Below are 16,271 nucleotides of genomic sequence, written 5' to 3'. Positions count from 1 at the left end.
CTTGTTTGTATAATGATTCCAGCGGTTTTATAGTTGATTTGTGAGTGTTGGACCAGCACGTTAGACAATATATGATGTGACTAAGAATGAGTGACTAGTTAAGAAGTTCTTGGGCATTTGTCCTAGATTATTTCACTTGTTCTGAGATGTTTCGGACTCGTTTCGATACATTTCGTCCTTATTTCAGGTCATTTTCTTTGCCAATGGGGTAAGAAAACTGGTCTCATCTCATTGGCAATTTCTTATTTCAAGCGAGACAAAAAAAGACAAAAATGTGACAAAAAAATTACAAAAATGTGACAAAAAAATTACAAAAATGTGACAAAAAAATTACAAAAATGTGACAAAAAAAGACAAAAATGTGACAAAAAAAAGACAAAAATGTGACAAAAAAAGACAAAAATGTGACAAAAAAATTACAAAAATGTGACAAAAAAAGACAAAAATGTGACAAAAAAAAGACAAAATTGTGACAAAAAAAGACAAAAATGTGACAAAAAAATTACAAAAATGTGACAAAAAAAGACAAAAATGTGACAAAAAAAAGACAAAAATGTGACAAAAAAAGACAAAAATGTGACAAAAAAAAGACAAAAATGTGACAAAAAAAAGACAAAAATGTGACAAAAAAAGACAAAAATGTGACAAAAAAAAGACAAAAATGTGACAAAAAAATTACAAAAATGTGACAAAAAAATTACAAAAATGTGACAAAAATGTGACAAAAAAATTACAAAAATGTGACAAAAAAATTACAAAAATGTGACAAAAAAATTACAAAAATGTGACAAAAAAATTACAAAAATGTGACAAAAAAAAGACAAAAATGTGACAAAAAAATTACAAAAATGTGACAAAAAAATTACAAAAATGTGACAAAAAAATTACAAAAATGTGACAAGAAAATTACAAAAATGTGACAAGAAAATTTACCCTAGAACTGGTCTGAAATGTCCTCAAACAAGCAAAGTAAACTCGGTCCGATCAGGAAAAGTGTCTAAATGAGTGAAAACCGCTCAAAACAAGAAACATTTCCTCAATTCAAGTCACTTAAGCCAATGCTTGATATTTACTTTTTGTAGTGCAGGAGACCACACTCTGAAACAGGGACATACACAGGAGGCGCTGCAGGTACTCCGGTTTCCCCTACCTCTAAAAACATGCTGGTCAGGTTGGTCCACAAGCCAGATACAGATTCTCCTACATCCTCTATACATGTCGTGGAAGTCCTTCGTGAGTTGCCCGTTCGGCGAGAGTGCATCAACCGCACAAAAACTCAGATGTGTTAAGCTTCAGTGGTGCTACTTATACAAAGTTTGTGCAATATGCCGAGGGGGAAGAGGTAAGGGAAGGCGAGAAGAGAACAGGTGTCAGAGAGGGAGGAGAGAGTAAAGGGTGGCAGACAGGGCGGACTCACCGGGGCTTTCTCTCTCCAACTCCTGGAAAAATGTGTCATACTGCCCAAACAGACTATACCCCTCCAAATAACTGAGTTTTTGTCACATCTTTGTTGAATTTTTGTAATTTTTTTGTTGAATTTTGTAATTTTTTGGTTTAATTTTGTCATTTTTTTGTTGAATTTGGTCATTTTTTTGTTGAATTTTGACATTTTTTTGTTGAGCTTTTGTCACATTTTTGTTGAAATTCTGTCACATTTTTGTGGAATTTTGTCATTTTTTTGTTGAGTTTTTGTCAAATTTTAACTGATTTTTTGTAATTTTTTTGTTGAGTTTTTGTCACATTTTTGTTGAAATTCTGTCACATTTTTGTTGATTTTTTGTCATTTTTTTGTTGAATTTTGTCATTTTTTTGTTGAATTTTTGTGACTTTTTTGTTGAATTTTTGTCACATTTTTGTTGAATTTTTGTCACATTTTTGTTGAAATTCTGTCACATTTTTGTTGAATTTTGTCATTTTTTTGTTGAATTTTTGTCACATTTTTGTTGAATTTTTGTAATTTGTTTGTTGAGTTTTTGTCACATTTTTGTTGAATTTTTGTCACTTTTTTGTTGAATTTTTGTCACATTTTTGTTGAATTTTTGTCACATTTTTGTTGAATTTTTGTAATTTTTTTGTTGAGTTTTTGTCACATTTTTGTTGAATTTTTGTCACATTTTTGTTGAATTTTTGTAATTTTTTTGTTGAGTTTTTGTCACATTTTTGTTGAATTTTTGTCACATTTTTGTTGAATTTTTGTAATTTTTTTGTTGAGTTTTTGTCACATTTTTGTTGAATTTTTGTCATTTTTTGTTGAATTTTTGTCATTTTTTTGTTGAATTTCTGTCACATGTTTTTGTAATTTGTTTTTGTAATCCAACTCCTGGAAAAGTGTGTCATGCTGCCCAGAAAATGTGTACAGTGTAGACCCGCCATTACACGGAAGCAATGCCGTGGAAATGCCTAGAGGCCCCAGCTGGGAGAGGAGGCGCTAACGCAGGCTTCACCAGCACAGGCACATGGCACCATCGTACACACACCACACACACCACAATGGTAATGCATAGGCCACGGTCTAAGAGGGGGCGCGAATGCAGCATGGACACAAGCCAACACCGTTAGAAGCAGTGGAAATGCACACAGGCCACAGCTGGGGACCTGTGTGCATTCACCAGCACGGGCACATGTCATCCCTGGACACAGATCACAATGGTAATGCATAGGCCACAGTCTAAGAGGGGGCGCGAATGCAGCATGGACACAAGCCAACACCGTTAGAAGCAATGGAAATGCACACAGGCCACAGCTGGGAGTGGGGGGTGAAAACACTGCCTTCACCAGCACGGGCACATGCCATCCCGGGACACAGATCACAGTGGTCATGCATAGGCCACAGTCAGGGGAGGTGGAGTGTGATTGCAGCCCGACACAGGCACATGCCAGCACTGCCAACACTGTGAAACACTTTTACAACTCTTTGTAGTAGCCAAGGAGCAAACAACTAATCAGCCAGAGGTACAAGGAAGTGTGCAAAGGCTCTATCCAGGAGAAGTGACGAACACGCAGACAAATGCAATCAGTCAGTAATCAACTAAAAAAACAATAGCCAGTGTAGCGTACGGGAGAGGACGCGCAAACGCTGAGCCAAGGAACAGCTCGACTCAACAAAGCTACTCAACAATATCATAGTGAGGCATCGATCCACAGTCTGAAACACGAGCCCCAAACATCGCAGGCCACGAACATCCGTGTGACAAAAGCGTGTATATGCAGTAATCGCAAACAAACACTTTTTTGTTTCGATCACATTTTTGTTGAGTTTTTGTCACATTTTTATTGAATTTTTTATTTTTTTGTCACATTTTTGTCACATTTTTTGTTGAATTTTTGTCACATTTTTGTTGAGTTTTTGTCACATTTTTGTTGAGTTTTTGTCACATTTTTGTTGAGTTTTTGTCACATTTTTGTTGAGTTTTTGTCACATTTTTGTTGAGTTTTTGTCACATTTTTGTTGAGTTTATTACATTTTTGTTGAATTTTTTGTCACATTTTTATTGAATTTTTGTATTTTTTTGTCACATTTTTGTCACATTTTTTGTTGAATTTTTGTCACATTTTTGTTGAGTTTTTGTCACATTTTTGTTGAGTTTTTGTCACATTTTTGTTGAGTTTTTGTCACATTTTTGTTGAGTTTTTGTTACATTTTTGTTGATTTTTTTGTCACATTTTTATTGAATTTTTGTATTTTTTTGTCACATTTTTATTGAATTTCTGTCACATTTTTGTTGAATTTTTGTATTTTTTTGTCACATTTTTGTCACATTTTTGTCACATTTTTTTGTTGAGTTTTTGTCACATTTTTGTTGAATTTTTGTTGAGTTTTTGTCACATTTTTATTGAATTTCTGTCACATTTTTGTTGAATTTTTGTCACTTTTTGGTTGAGTTTTTCTCACTTTTTTTGTTGCGTTTACATCCTTATTTTCTCCTCATTTTTTGTGGCTGTTTTGGTGCTTTTTTCCCCAAGAAGCTTTTTGATTCGGGTAAACCCAAACTGGAGTAAACAGGATCCGTTCAGGCGGGAGTTAAGAGGTTAAACAACTGTGAGTACATTCTTCATGTGCTGCTCGGTTCAGACTCGTGCCGTTCATGGTGCCGTGCAACACATTTGTCATGAGTTTGGAGATAGATTTTGATATTCAGATGAAATGTGTCTCTTGGTGCTGACAAATAGCAACACCCCCTTATAAAAGCCTGTAGCTCAGGAACTGCAAGAACTCCCCCACCCTTTCCAAGAGGCGCCTCAAGGGCAGATTTGCATACGCTTGCTGGGTCAGATGTAGTCACTGAATGCAAATAAAAAAGCATCACGTCATATGTAGTCGGGCAGAGCATTATGAGAAATAAAATGTCCTCCGTCACAAATGCTTTACTGATTTTTCAATTTCTACTTTCAAAAATATAGGACCCTAAATGCACCAGAAGACAGAAATGTACGGCTGTTTGGGTCAGATTTACAGGCGGGTACTCACTGGGTATTCCTGAGACGAGCTTGAGCGGCCGCAGCACCCGGACAGCTCTCAGAGTACGCAGGTCGAAGTCTGAGCCCACTGTGGCCAAGATTCTGGAAAGAAAACAACACAAGATGACATTTTTACACTCACTACTGCCACCTCAGGTCTTACGTGTAACTGCAGTTTCTCCAACACAGGTATTTTATGTTTTCTGGACAGTCATAAAAGTACAAATGATTTCAAGTACGCCTCGATTAAAAGAGAGGTCCCTGTTTCACACCTGCCCCCTGCTGGCCAGCCCTCACACCTGCGCAAGCAAACTGAGCGGCGCGGCCTGATGACATCATCACACAGCGCCGTTTGTTTTTACGTCAGGCAAAAGCATGAGCCGCGGCACGTGAAAAGCGAAGGGAAAATAATCCCAGCGGCCTGAAATAACGCAAGTCTGCTTTGCGAAAAAAAATAAAAAATTGAAAAAAAATAAAAAAAATTGAAAAGAATTGAAAAAAAAAATTTAAAAATGGAGAAAAAAATTGGAAAAAAAAACAAAAAAAATAGAAAACATTAAAAAATTGAAAAAAATGATTAAAAATGTTTTTGAAAAAAATTGAAAAAAATTGAAAAAAAAATTGAAAAAAAAATTGAAAAAATTGAAGAAAAAGAAAAAGAAAAAAATTGAAAAAATTGAAGAAAAAAAATGAAAACATTAAAAAAAGAAAAGGAAAACATTGAAAAAAAATTGAAAACTGATAAAAAAAATGGAAAAAAATGGAAAAAAAAATGGAAAAGAATTGAAAAAAATTGAAAACATTGAAAAAAATATTGAAAAATATGAAAAAAAATTGAAAAAATTGAAAAAATTGAAAAAAATTGAAAACATTGGAAAAAAAATTGAAAAAAAGGAAAAAATAGGAAAAAATAGAAAAATAATTGAAAAAAAGGAAAAAAAAGGAAAAAATAGGAAAACATTGAAAAAAAATTGAAAACATTGAAAAAAAAATGAAAAAAATTGAAAAAAAAAATTTGAATTTTTTTTTGAAAAAGTTGAAAATATATATATATATAATCGATTTTTTGCGATTATTTTTGCGATTTTTGCTAATTTTGAAATCGTTTACTGTTGTAATCGAAATTGTTATTGAATTTCAATTAATTGCACAGCCCTACATTGGTATCGATCCGCCCATCCCTACCTCGCACTTGTTTCTACTGTAAACCTTTATATTCCACATCTTTATCACTGGAACCACTAAAACCAGACACCTGCCCGTTCCCAAATCCATCAACATCCAACGGAGCACACGAGGCCCCTCACCAAAACACGCCAATTAACCAACACGCCCCCCTCCCGGACCTCCTCCCTCTGCCCTGGATGACATCAGCCCTGTACTTTCACCTACTACTGTGAAGCTTACGAGGCCAAGGAAGTCACAGCTGGCAGCCCCACCGCACACACTCACGGAGCGGGCCCGGCTTAAGTGGTCCTCTGAAAACACGACGCCCGGGGCCACGATGCACTCTGCCGCCCAGTAAGGTCAGCGCGCAGAAGAAAGGGGGGGGAGAATTTACCGCTAAGACACGAGGGAGAGCGACAACAACAACAAAAGCACTGTGGGATAAAATAATCAGCATCCAAACACCAGGGAGGTTTAAAAAAAAGGCTTAAGTGTTGATAGAGAAGCAGAAAATGGTGGGGTGTTTTGTGATTTTTTTTTTGCCAGAACATTATACTGTAGGTGGTCCATAGTCATTACATAAGGAACGGTATTTATAGCCCGCATATTGTTTATAAAGGTTACGCAAGTCATTTTTCTAGATTCGACTGGCATTTCTGCAGAACGGGAAATAAATCCTCCACGTGGCGAAGTGCAGGGATGCGATTATTCTGGCCACGAGTTTCACTATACATGCAAAAGTGCAATGTTTGTATTTAAGATAAGGCTTCATTCAGAAAAGCTCAAGAAAATCCAGAGTAATATGTAATGTTTCTGTGTGATGTTTGACCCCTTAACTTCCGCCTGAACCGAGCACATTTTCTCCAGTTTGGCTTTGCCCCAGTCCATAAGCTTCTGGGAAAAAGGTGGGAAAATAGCGACGGAACTGAGACGAAAACAATTATGAAGGTGAGAAAACGTTGATGAAAAAGTGACGAAAAAGTGACGAAAAAATGACAAAAAAAGACAAAAAAATGAAAAAAAATGACAAAAACATGACCAAAAAAGTGACATAAAATGACAAAAATTTACAAAAAATGACAATAAAATGACAAAAAATGTGACAAAAATGTGACAAAAAATTGCTTTAAAAAAAGACAAAAAATGACAAAAAAATGACAAAAAATGTGACAAAATTGACAAAAAACATGACAAAAAATTGCTTTAAAAAAAGACAAAAAATGTCAAAAATGACAAAAAAAGACCAAAAAAAATGACAAAAAAATGACAAAAAAGACCAAAAAATGTGACAAAAATGTGACAAAAAATTGCTTTAAAAAAACACAAAAAATGACAAAAGTGACCAAAAAAGTGACAAAAAATGTGACAAAATTGACAAAAACCATGACAAAAAATTGATTTTAAAAAAATGACAAAAAAGTTCCAAAATCAGTTGAACACCACAAAAACATAAAGATGGAAAAAAAAATTGAAGACGTGAGGAAAAAGATCCATTTAAATGAGTTTTGTAGATCTTAGCTTTCAAATGAGGTGTTACACTGGCCTACAGGATTCGGGTAAAGCTGAACTGGAGAAAATGCTCTCGTCAGCTCCAGCCCCTGGTTAGGTTTTTCTACACTAAATTAAAATGACATTTGTTGTACATTTTGCATTTCTTTAATCGGCTCACAGACAGAAACTGGACCTGACTCCTGAAACATCACTGATGCCCTGAACCAAAATGGGATTAATTACAAAAAAAGTCTGTAATTTCAAATTTAGAAGCTCAGCAAATGTTTGGCTGATTGGAAACCTCTAGAAGTTGTGCAGATAGGAAGTGTACAGTCTATTTTAAGTTATATTATAGCGAAGAATAAAAAGTTGCTAAATCATAATTGACTTAATATAAAAGGCTTCATTTTCTCCGCTGTAGTTTTTATCATTTTCAGTTCCGTAGATATCAGCATTTTTCTCAGCCGACATCGACCGAGAGCCAATATATTAAAAAAGCTCCTTTATAATAAATACCCGTACAGAAATATCCGCTTGTATTAGTTTTTATTCATTGTAAGAAATGTCAGGCGGCGGCTTTAAAGCGCTTCCCTACAGCCACACAGGGACCAGATGAAATTGCGGGGCCGTCGGCGTAATCCACACGGGAACAATGGCTTTTAGCGATTGGAAGGAAACCCACTGGAAAGAGGAGGCGACAATGGCTGCTGCGTCGTCATGGAAACGGGGGAAGTATGACCCGCACGGTAACGTTTAGAGCTGAAGGCTGTGATGTTTCTCTCTGGGCTTTCCCCACACGTTCACCAGTGTCGCCCAAATGTGAGGGTTCGATGTGTGTTCGGTCTTTTGTTCAAAATGGAGTTCACTTTCAGGGTCAAGCCATTCGTTTTAGTTTTGAACTGTTTTTAGTCGACAAAAAATACTGTTTTAACCTCTTAACTCCCGCCTGAACCAAGAGCATTTTCTCCAGTCCAGCTTTACCCAAATCCTGTAGGCCAGTGTAACACCTCATTTGAAAGATAAGATCTACAAAACTTTTATTCAACTCATTTTTGTAATTTTTTTGGTCATTTCTTTGGTCATTGTTCGTCACTTTTTTGTCACATTTTTTGTACATTTTCTGTCATTTTTTGTCACATTTTTTCGTCACTTTTTTGTCATTTTTTTGTCATTTTTTTTGTCATTATTTTGTCACTTTTTTGTGTCATTTTTTGACCTTTTTTTGTCATTTTTTTGTCATTTTTTTGTCATTTTTTTGTCATTTTTTTGTCGTTTTTTGTCACATTTTTGTCATTTTTTCGTCATTTTTTCGTCACTTTTTTGTCATTTTTTGTCTTTTTTTGTCATTTTTTGTCATTTTTTTGTCATTTTTTCGTCACTTTTTTGTCATTTTTTGTCTTTTTTTTGTCATTTTTTTGTCATTTTTCGTCACTTTTTTTGTTATTTTTTTGTCACATTTTTGTCAATTTTTTGTCATTTTTTCGTCATTTTTTCGTCACTTTTTTGTCATTTTTTGTCATTTTTTTGTCATTTTTTAGTCATTTTTTCGTCATTTTTTCGTCACTATTTTGTCATTTTTTGTCTTTTTTTGTCATTTTTTCGTCATTTTTTCGTCACTTTTTTGTCATTTTTTGACATTTTTTTGTCATTTTTTTGTCATTTTTCGTCATTTTTTCGTCACTTTTTTGTCATTTTTTGTCTTTTTTTGTCATTTTTTTGTCATTTTTCGTCACTTTTTTTGTTATTTTTTTGTCACATTTTTGTCAATTTTTTGTCTTTTTTTGTCTTTTTCTTGTCATTTTTTGTCACATTTTTGTCATTTACTCGTCACTTTTTTGTCAAAGTTTTCTCACTTTTTGTCACATTTCCATCATTGTTTTCGTCTCAGTTCTGTCGCTATTTTCTCACCTTTTTTCCAGAAGCTTTTGGATTGGGGTAAAGCCAAACTGGAGAAAATGTGCTCGGTTCAGGTGGGAGTTAAGGGGTTAACCAACTTTATATTGTGGGCCGAGATACAAATCTCACGAATCCAAACAAGACTTATAAATGCATATAACTGAAAGTATTTTACACTCTTGCCTCTTACTGTAATTAATTAATTTTATGTTGATGTTTTTATTGATTGTATTTGTTTTTCTTATATTTTATGCTGCTTTAACTGTGAAGAACTTTGAACTGCCTTGTGTATGAATTGTGCTCTACAAATAAACTTGCCTTGTTGTTATGGCGGCCATTTTGAATGCCGAAGTAGAATTACACAGACCTCTCCAAGAGAAAGCCCTGAACCACACTCCAAACATCTAGCCTTGGATACAACATGTGACGTCTTGAGCAGCTTTAACACTGACTCAGACTGAGACTCTGTTGACATGATCCTGCTGTAGTTTGACAGTCAGAGCTGCCACATTTGCTGCTTTTATCACATAAACGTAGGGCTGTGCAATTAATCGAAACTCGATTACGATTTCGATTACAACAGTAAACGATTACAAAATTAGCATAATCGCATAATTTTGTCTTTTTCTGCTGGATTTTTGTCTTTTTTTTGATGGATTTTTGTCTTTTTTTTAATGGATTTTTGTCACTTTTTTGATGGATTTTGTCTTTTTTTGATAGATTTTTGTCTTTTTTTTATGGATTTTTGTCTTTTTTCTGCTGGATTTTTGTCTTTTTTTTGATGGATTTTTGTCACTATTTTTGCTCGATTTTTGTCTTTATTTGATGGATTTTTGTCACTTTTTTGATGGATTTTTGTGTTTTTTTTGCTGGATTTTTGTCATTTTTTTGATTGATTTTTGTCACTTTTTTGGTGGATTTTTGTCATTTTTTTGATGGATTTTTGTGCTTTTATCACATAAACGTAGGGCTGTGCAATTAATCGAAACTCGATTACGATTTCGATTACAACAGTAAACGATTACAAAATTAGCATAATCGCATAATTTTGTCTTTTTTTGATGGATTTTTGTCTTTTTTTTATGGATTTTTGTCTTTTTTTTAATGGATTTTTGTCACTTTTTTGATGGATTTTGTCTTTTTTTGATAGATTTTTGTCTTTTTTTTATGGATTTTTGTCTTTTTTCTGCTGGATTTTTGTCTTTTTTTGATGGATTTTTGTCACTATTTTTGCTCGATTTTTGTCTTTATTTGATGGATTTTTGTCACTTTTTTGATGGATTTTTGTGTTTTTTTTGCTGGATTTTTGTCATTTTTTTGATTGATTTTTGTCACTTTTTAGGTGGATTTTTGTCATTTTTTTGATGGATTTTTGTCTTTTTTTTATTGATTTTTGTCACTTTTTTGCTGGATTTTTGTCTTTTTTCTGCTGGATTTTTGTCTTTTTTTTGATTGATTTTTGTCACTTTTTTTGCTGGATTTTTGTCACTTTTTTGATTGATTTTTGTCTTTTTTTAATTGATTTTTGACACTTTTTTGCTGGATTTTTGTCTTTTTTCTGCTGGATTTTTGTCTTTTTTTGATGGATTTTTGTCTTTTTTTTATTGATTTTTGTCACTTTTTTGATTGATTTTTGTCTTTTTTTATGGATTTTTGTCACTTTTTTTGCTGGATTTTTGTCACTTTTTTGATGGATTTTTGTCTTTTTTTTATTGATTTTTGTCACTTTTTTGATGGATTTTTGTCTTTTTTGATGGATTTTTGTCTTTTTTCTGCTGGATTTTTGTCATTTTTTTGATTGATTTTTGTCACTTTTTTGATGGATTTTTGTCTTTTTTTTGATGGATTTTTGTCTTTTTTTTGCTGGATTTTTGTCACTTTTTTGCTGGATTTTTGTCTTTTTTTGCCGGATTTTTGTCACTTTTTCGCTGGATTTTTTTAAAAGGCAACAAATAATCGTTTGAATAATCGTGATTTCAATGATGACAAAAATAATCGTGATTATTATTTTTTCAATAATCGAGCAGCCCTACATAAACGTTTGTCTCTGGGGCCGTGTTTTTACCGTTTTTCTTCTTGAGCAATGATTATGAGTCCATAAAAATGCCACTGTCAATCATTTGTCTTTCATTTTCCATCCTGAGTAGTGATATCGTAGAGGTCACTCAGACACAACAGAGACATTTTTTAAAAACAGTCTAATCTCACAGTCGTGACGCGGTGAAATGTTCTGTCACCGGGCAACGGCATAAATATTGTAAAGGGTTTTTTTTAAGTACTTTCACATTTGCTCTAAAATGGGAAGATGTTTCTAATTTTAGAGCCCCAAAGTTGACACTGGCGCTAAATAAAGCCGGTGACTCAGAGCGGAGCCACCGGCGTCGATCCAGAAGAGCACACAGGAGAGCTCTGAATCATTCAGCTCCAGGCGGCTCCACGTCCGTCCAATCCAAAGACAATGGAGGGAACGTTTTAGGCCGAACTCTGACGTGAGCGAGGAGGAGGGGGAGGAAAATACTTAATTTTAATTTTTAAACTCCATATAGTCCCTTTAAGGCGCTACAACTATCAGAGTTCACTGTGACGTTTTGACCTATGCTGCCCCAATCAAAAAGCTTCTGGGGGAAAAAAGCACCAAAACAGCCACAAAAAATGAGAAGAAAACAAGGATGTAAACGCAACAAAAATGTGACGAAAATTCAACAAAAATGTGACAAAAACTCAACAAAAAAATGACAAAAAATCAACAAAAAATGACAAAAACTCAACAAAAAAATGACAAAAATTCAACAAAAAAATGACAAAAATTCAACGAAAATGTGACAAAAATTCTACAAAAAAGTGACAAAAATTCTACAAAAAAGTGACAAAAATTCAACAAAAATGTGACAAAAATTCAATAAAAATGTGACAAAAATTCAACAAAGATGTGACAAAAACTCAGCAAATAAAAGACAAAAACTCAACAAAAATGTGACAAAAACTCAACAAAAAATGTGACAAAAACTCAACAAAAAAGTGACAAAAATTCAACAAAAATGTGACGAAAAATCAACAAAAAAATGACAAAAATTCAACAAAAATGTGACAAAAAATCAACAAAAAAATGACAAAAATGTGACAAAAAATCAACAAAAAATCAACAAAAAATGACAAAAATTCAACAAAGATGTGACAAAAACTCAGCAAATAAAAGACAAAAACTCAACAAAAATGTGACCAAAATTCAACAAAAAATCAACAAAAATTCAACAAAAAATGTGACAAAAATTCAACAAAAATGTGACAAAAAATCAACAAAAAATCAACAAAAAATGACAAAAATTCAACAAAAAAGTGACAAAAATTCAACAAAAATGTGACAAAAATTCAAAAAAAAAAAGCAACAACGCGAGGAAAAAGATCAGTTCTGTGGGTCTTAGCTTTCAAATGAGGTGTTACGCAGGCCTATATAATGGCCAGAGAGGACAGAATGCATTTGGTTCAGGCGGGTGGTAACATATAAAGGTAAAGATTCCTCATCTCTAATCTACTGATACTACTACCAGGTACCCACAAACCTACTTCCACTCCGTCCTCCATAAACACCGCTGACCCTCTGACCCTCTGAGGGGGAGGAAAATACTTAATTTCAATTTTTAAACACCATATAGTCCCTTTAAGGTGCTACAACTATCAGAGTTCATTGTGACGTTTTGACCTATGCTGCCCCATCGCCATGGTTACGGTACACCGAGGGACAGATGAGGAACCCCAACACCAAGACCTGACGCTCTGAGGGGTCGTAAATACCCAGACAGTGGCATGAATGATTTAATAAACACACAGGTGAGGACATGTTAACCTCTTAACTCCCGCCTGAACGGATCCCATTTTCTCCAGTTTGGCTTTACCCTAATCAGAAAGATTCTTGGGGAAGAAAGCACCAAAACAGCCACAAAGAATGAGAAGAAAACAAGGATGTAAACGCAACAAAAATGTGAGAAAAATTCAGCAAAAATGTGACACAAATTCAACAAAAATGTGACAAAAATTCAAGAAAAATGTGACAAAAATTCGACAAAAAAGTGACAAAAATTCAACAAAAATGTGACAAAAATTCAATAAAAATGTGACAAAAATTCAATAAAAATGTGACAAAAATTCAATAAAAAAGTGACAAAAATTCAACAAAAAAGTGACAAAAATTCAACAAAAATGTGACAAAAATTCAACAAAAATGTGACAAAAATTCGACAAAGATGTGACAAAAACTCAGCAAATAAAAGACAAAAACTCAGCAAAAAAATGACAGAAATTCAACAAAAAATTTGACAGAAATTCAACTAAAAAATTACAAAAATTCAACAAAGATGAGACAAAAATTCTACAAAAAAATGACAAAAATCAACAAAAATGTGACAAAAATTCAACAAAAATTCAACGAAAATTCAACAAAAAAGTGACAAAAATTCAACAAAAAAATGACAAAAATTCAAGAAAAATGTGGCAAAAATTCAAGAAAAATGTGACAAAAATTAAACAAAAAAGTGACAAAAATACAACAAAAATGTGGCAAAAACTCAACAAAAATGTGTCAAAAACTCAACAAAAATGTGACAAAAACTCAACAAAAATGTGTCAAAAACTCAACAAAAATGTGTCAAAAACTCAGCAAAATTGTGACAAAAACTCAACAAAAAAATTACAAAAATTCAACTAAAAAGTGACAAAAATTCAACAAAATTGTGACAAAAACTCAACAAAAAAATGTCAAAAATTAAACAAAAATGTGACAAAAAATCAACAAAAAAATGACAAAAATTCAACAAAAATGTGACAAAAACTCAGCAAAAAAAGACAAAAACTCAACAAAAAAATGATACATTTCCAACAAAAATGTGACAAAAATTCAACAAAAATGTGACAAAAATTCAACAAAAAATGACAAAAATTCAACAAAAAAATGTGACAAAAATTCAACAAAAAATGACAAAAACTCAGCAAAAAAAGACAGAAATTCAACAAAAAATTTGACAGAAATTCAACTAAAAAATTACAAAAATTCAACAAAGATGAGACAAAAATTCTACAAAAAAATGACAAAAATCAACAAAAATGTGACAAAAATTCAACAAAAATTCAACGAAAATTCAACAAAAAAGTGACAAAAATTCAACAAAAAAATGACAAAAATTCAAGAAAAATGTGGCAAAAATTCAAGAAAAATGTGACAAAAATTAAACAAAAAAGTGACCAAAATACAACAAAAATGTGGCAAAAACTCAACAAAAATGTGTCAAAAACTCAACAAAAATGTGACAAAAACTCAACAAAAATGTGACAAAAATTCAACAAAAAAATTACAGAAATTCAACAAAAATGTGACAAAAATTCAACAAAAATGTGACAAAAACTCAGCAAAATTGTGACAAAAACTCAACAAAAAAATTACAAAAATTCAACTAAAAAGTGACAAAAATTCAACAAAATTGTGACAAAAACTCAACAAAAAAATGTCAAAAATTAAACAAAAATGTGACAAAAAATCAACAAAAAAATGACAAAAATTCAACAAAAATGTGACAAAAATAATAAAAAATAAAACATAAAAAAGGTGACACAACACAGCAACAACTCGAGGAAAAAGATCAGTTTTGTGGGTCTTTCAAATGAGATGTCACACAGACCTATATAATGCCCAGAGAGGACAGAATGCATTTGGTTCAGGCGGGTGGTAAGAGGTTAACATATAAAGGTAAAGATTCCTCATCTCTAATCTACTGATTCTACTACCAGGTACCCACAAACCTACTTCCACTCCGTCCTCCATAAACACTGCTGACCCTCTGACCCGCTGACCCGCTGACCCTCTGACCCTCTGACCCTCTGACCCTCTGACCCTCTGACCCTCTGACCCTCTGACCCTCTGACCCTCCATCGCCGGTGCATTGATAATTAACCAACTATGCCCATCTGTTATTCGCCCAGACCCGGGAGCTCGTAGTTTTAATATCCTGTTATCAGTGAGCGGAGCCGCGGACTGCACAGGAAATATGGAGCGATGCAATCAGCGCACACACACACACACACACACACACACACACACACACACACACACACACACACACACACACACACACACACACACACACACACACACACACACACACACACACACACACACAGATAATAACACACAACGCACTCTGGCAATTGAGAAATACTTTGTAGTACCTTTGCCTCTCGTCAACTGGAGGATTCGCGAAGATGGAGTCAGAGAAGGTCTCGGCTTTCAAATGAGGTGTCACACCGGCATGCAGGCAGTAAGCTCTTTGGGATTTGGTTATGCATAATTAGGGGGGGAAAAAACTCTCTTCCTAAGATGGCAGAGAACGGGTTCAGTGTTTTAGATTCTTTTAGTTTATCGTCCATGTCGTTCCATAAACCGACCCCTCGAACTGGAACGTTTTTCAATTGTTGTTAGTTATAGCGACTGTCTCTATGTTCAAACATCTTCTGAATATAAGGTGGAAGATTATACTTTATACATTACAGCTAATGTGTTATGTTCAACAATATCACGTCAGTTTTAATGTTTCAATACATGACAAAGAAAGGACTTGTTGGTGCATAATCGTGAGCTTTTTTAACAAATTTATAAAGAAATAAATACCGTAAATGCTCTAATATAGTCCGGGGCCTTTATTTACTCAAGGGCATCTAGGACCAGGCCTTTATTGGAACCAGGCCACAATTAGAGACAGGCCTTTATTTCTATTTGAGCAAAACGGACGACCAGGAAAACGAAGAAAAATGAGATTTGTGTCCATTTGCACCTAAAATATTAGGTTCTTTTATTAATTAACATTTCAAACCCTCTCCCAGCGGCTGGAACATTGACGCCTTTTATTTTGTCGGGACAACAGGAAGTGTTTCGTTGCTGTTAGCGGAGCTTTGACATCAATGTCACTGCAGGTTTCTGTTTCGTTTTTACCGCGGACCGGATTATTTGCTGTTTTCTCGTGTAAAGGCGAGTTTAGACGGAGCGTTTGTGTTTGTGATCGATCATGAGACTGACCCGAGAGAAGACGAGACGCTCGCGCTGATGGGAGGAGTTATTTTGAGGCGTGGGACTGACCTGCACACGGAGCAGCTGGACGTGCTTTGAAGACGCGATGGTGACTTTATTAACACCCTGTTTGCCCTGTTTCCAAATATAATCACAGGAGGTTTGAAAAGTGGCTAAATCTGTGTCAAAGTTACACTCGGATGGATGA

At 34.0% G+C, this 16,271-nt stretch overlaps 1 protein-coding gene across 1 annotated transcript in view; it reads right to left on the bottom strand.

Annotated features, from left to right (window-relative positions):
• LOC306981569 (putative voltage-dependent N-type calcium channel subunit alpha-1B) overlaps positions 1 to 4,558 on the bottom strand; it is a gene marked incomplete at its 3' end in the record, with an annotated part of 221,568 nt that extends 217,010 nt beyond the window's left edge. Inside the window, exon 1 of the mRNA XM_079581177.1 lies at positions 4,469 to 4,558. The remainder of the gene's footprint in view (positions 1 to 4,468) is intronic.
• Positions 4,559 to 16,271: the final 11,713 nt, after the last annotated feature.

The sequence above is a fragment of the Gobius niger genome (assembly GCF_951799975.1).
Source record: "Gobius niger genome assembly, chromosome: 22".
In the NCBI taxonomy this organism is placed as follows: Eukaryota; Metazoa; Chordata; class Actinopteri; order Gobiiformes; family Gobiidae; genus Gobius; species Gobius niger.
This window is presented reverse-complemented; position numbering and strand designations above follow the sequence as displayed.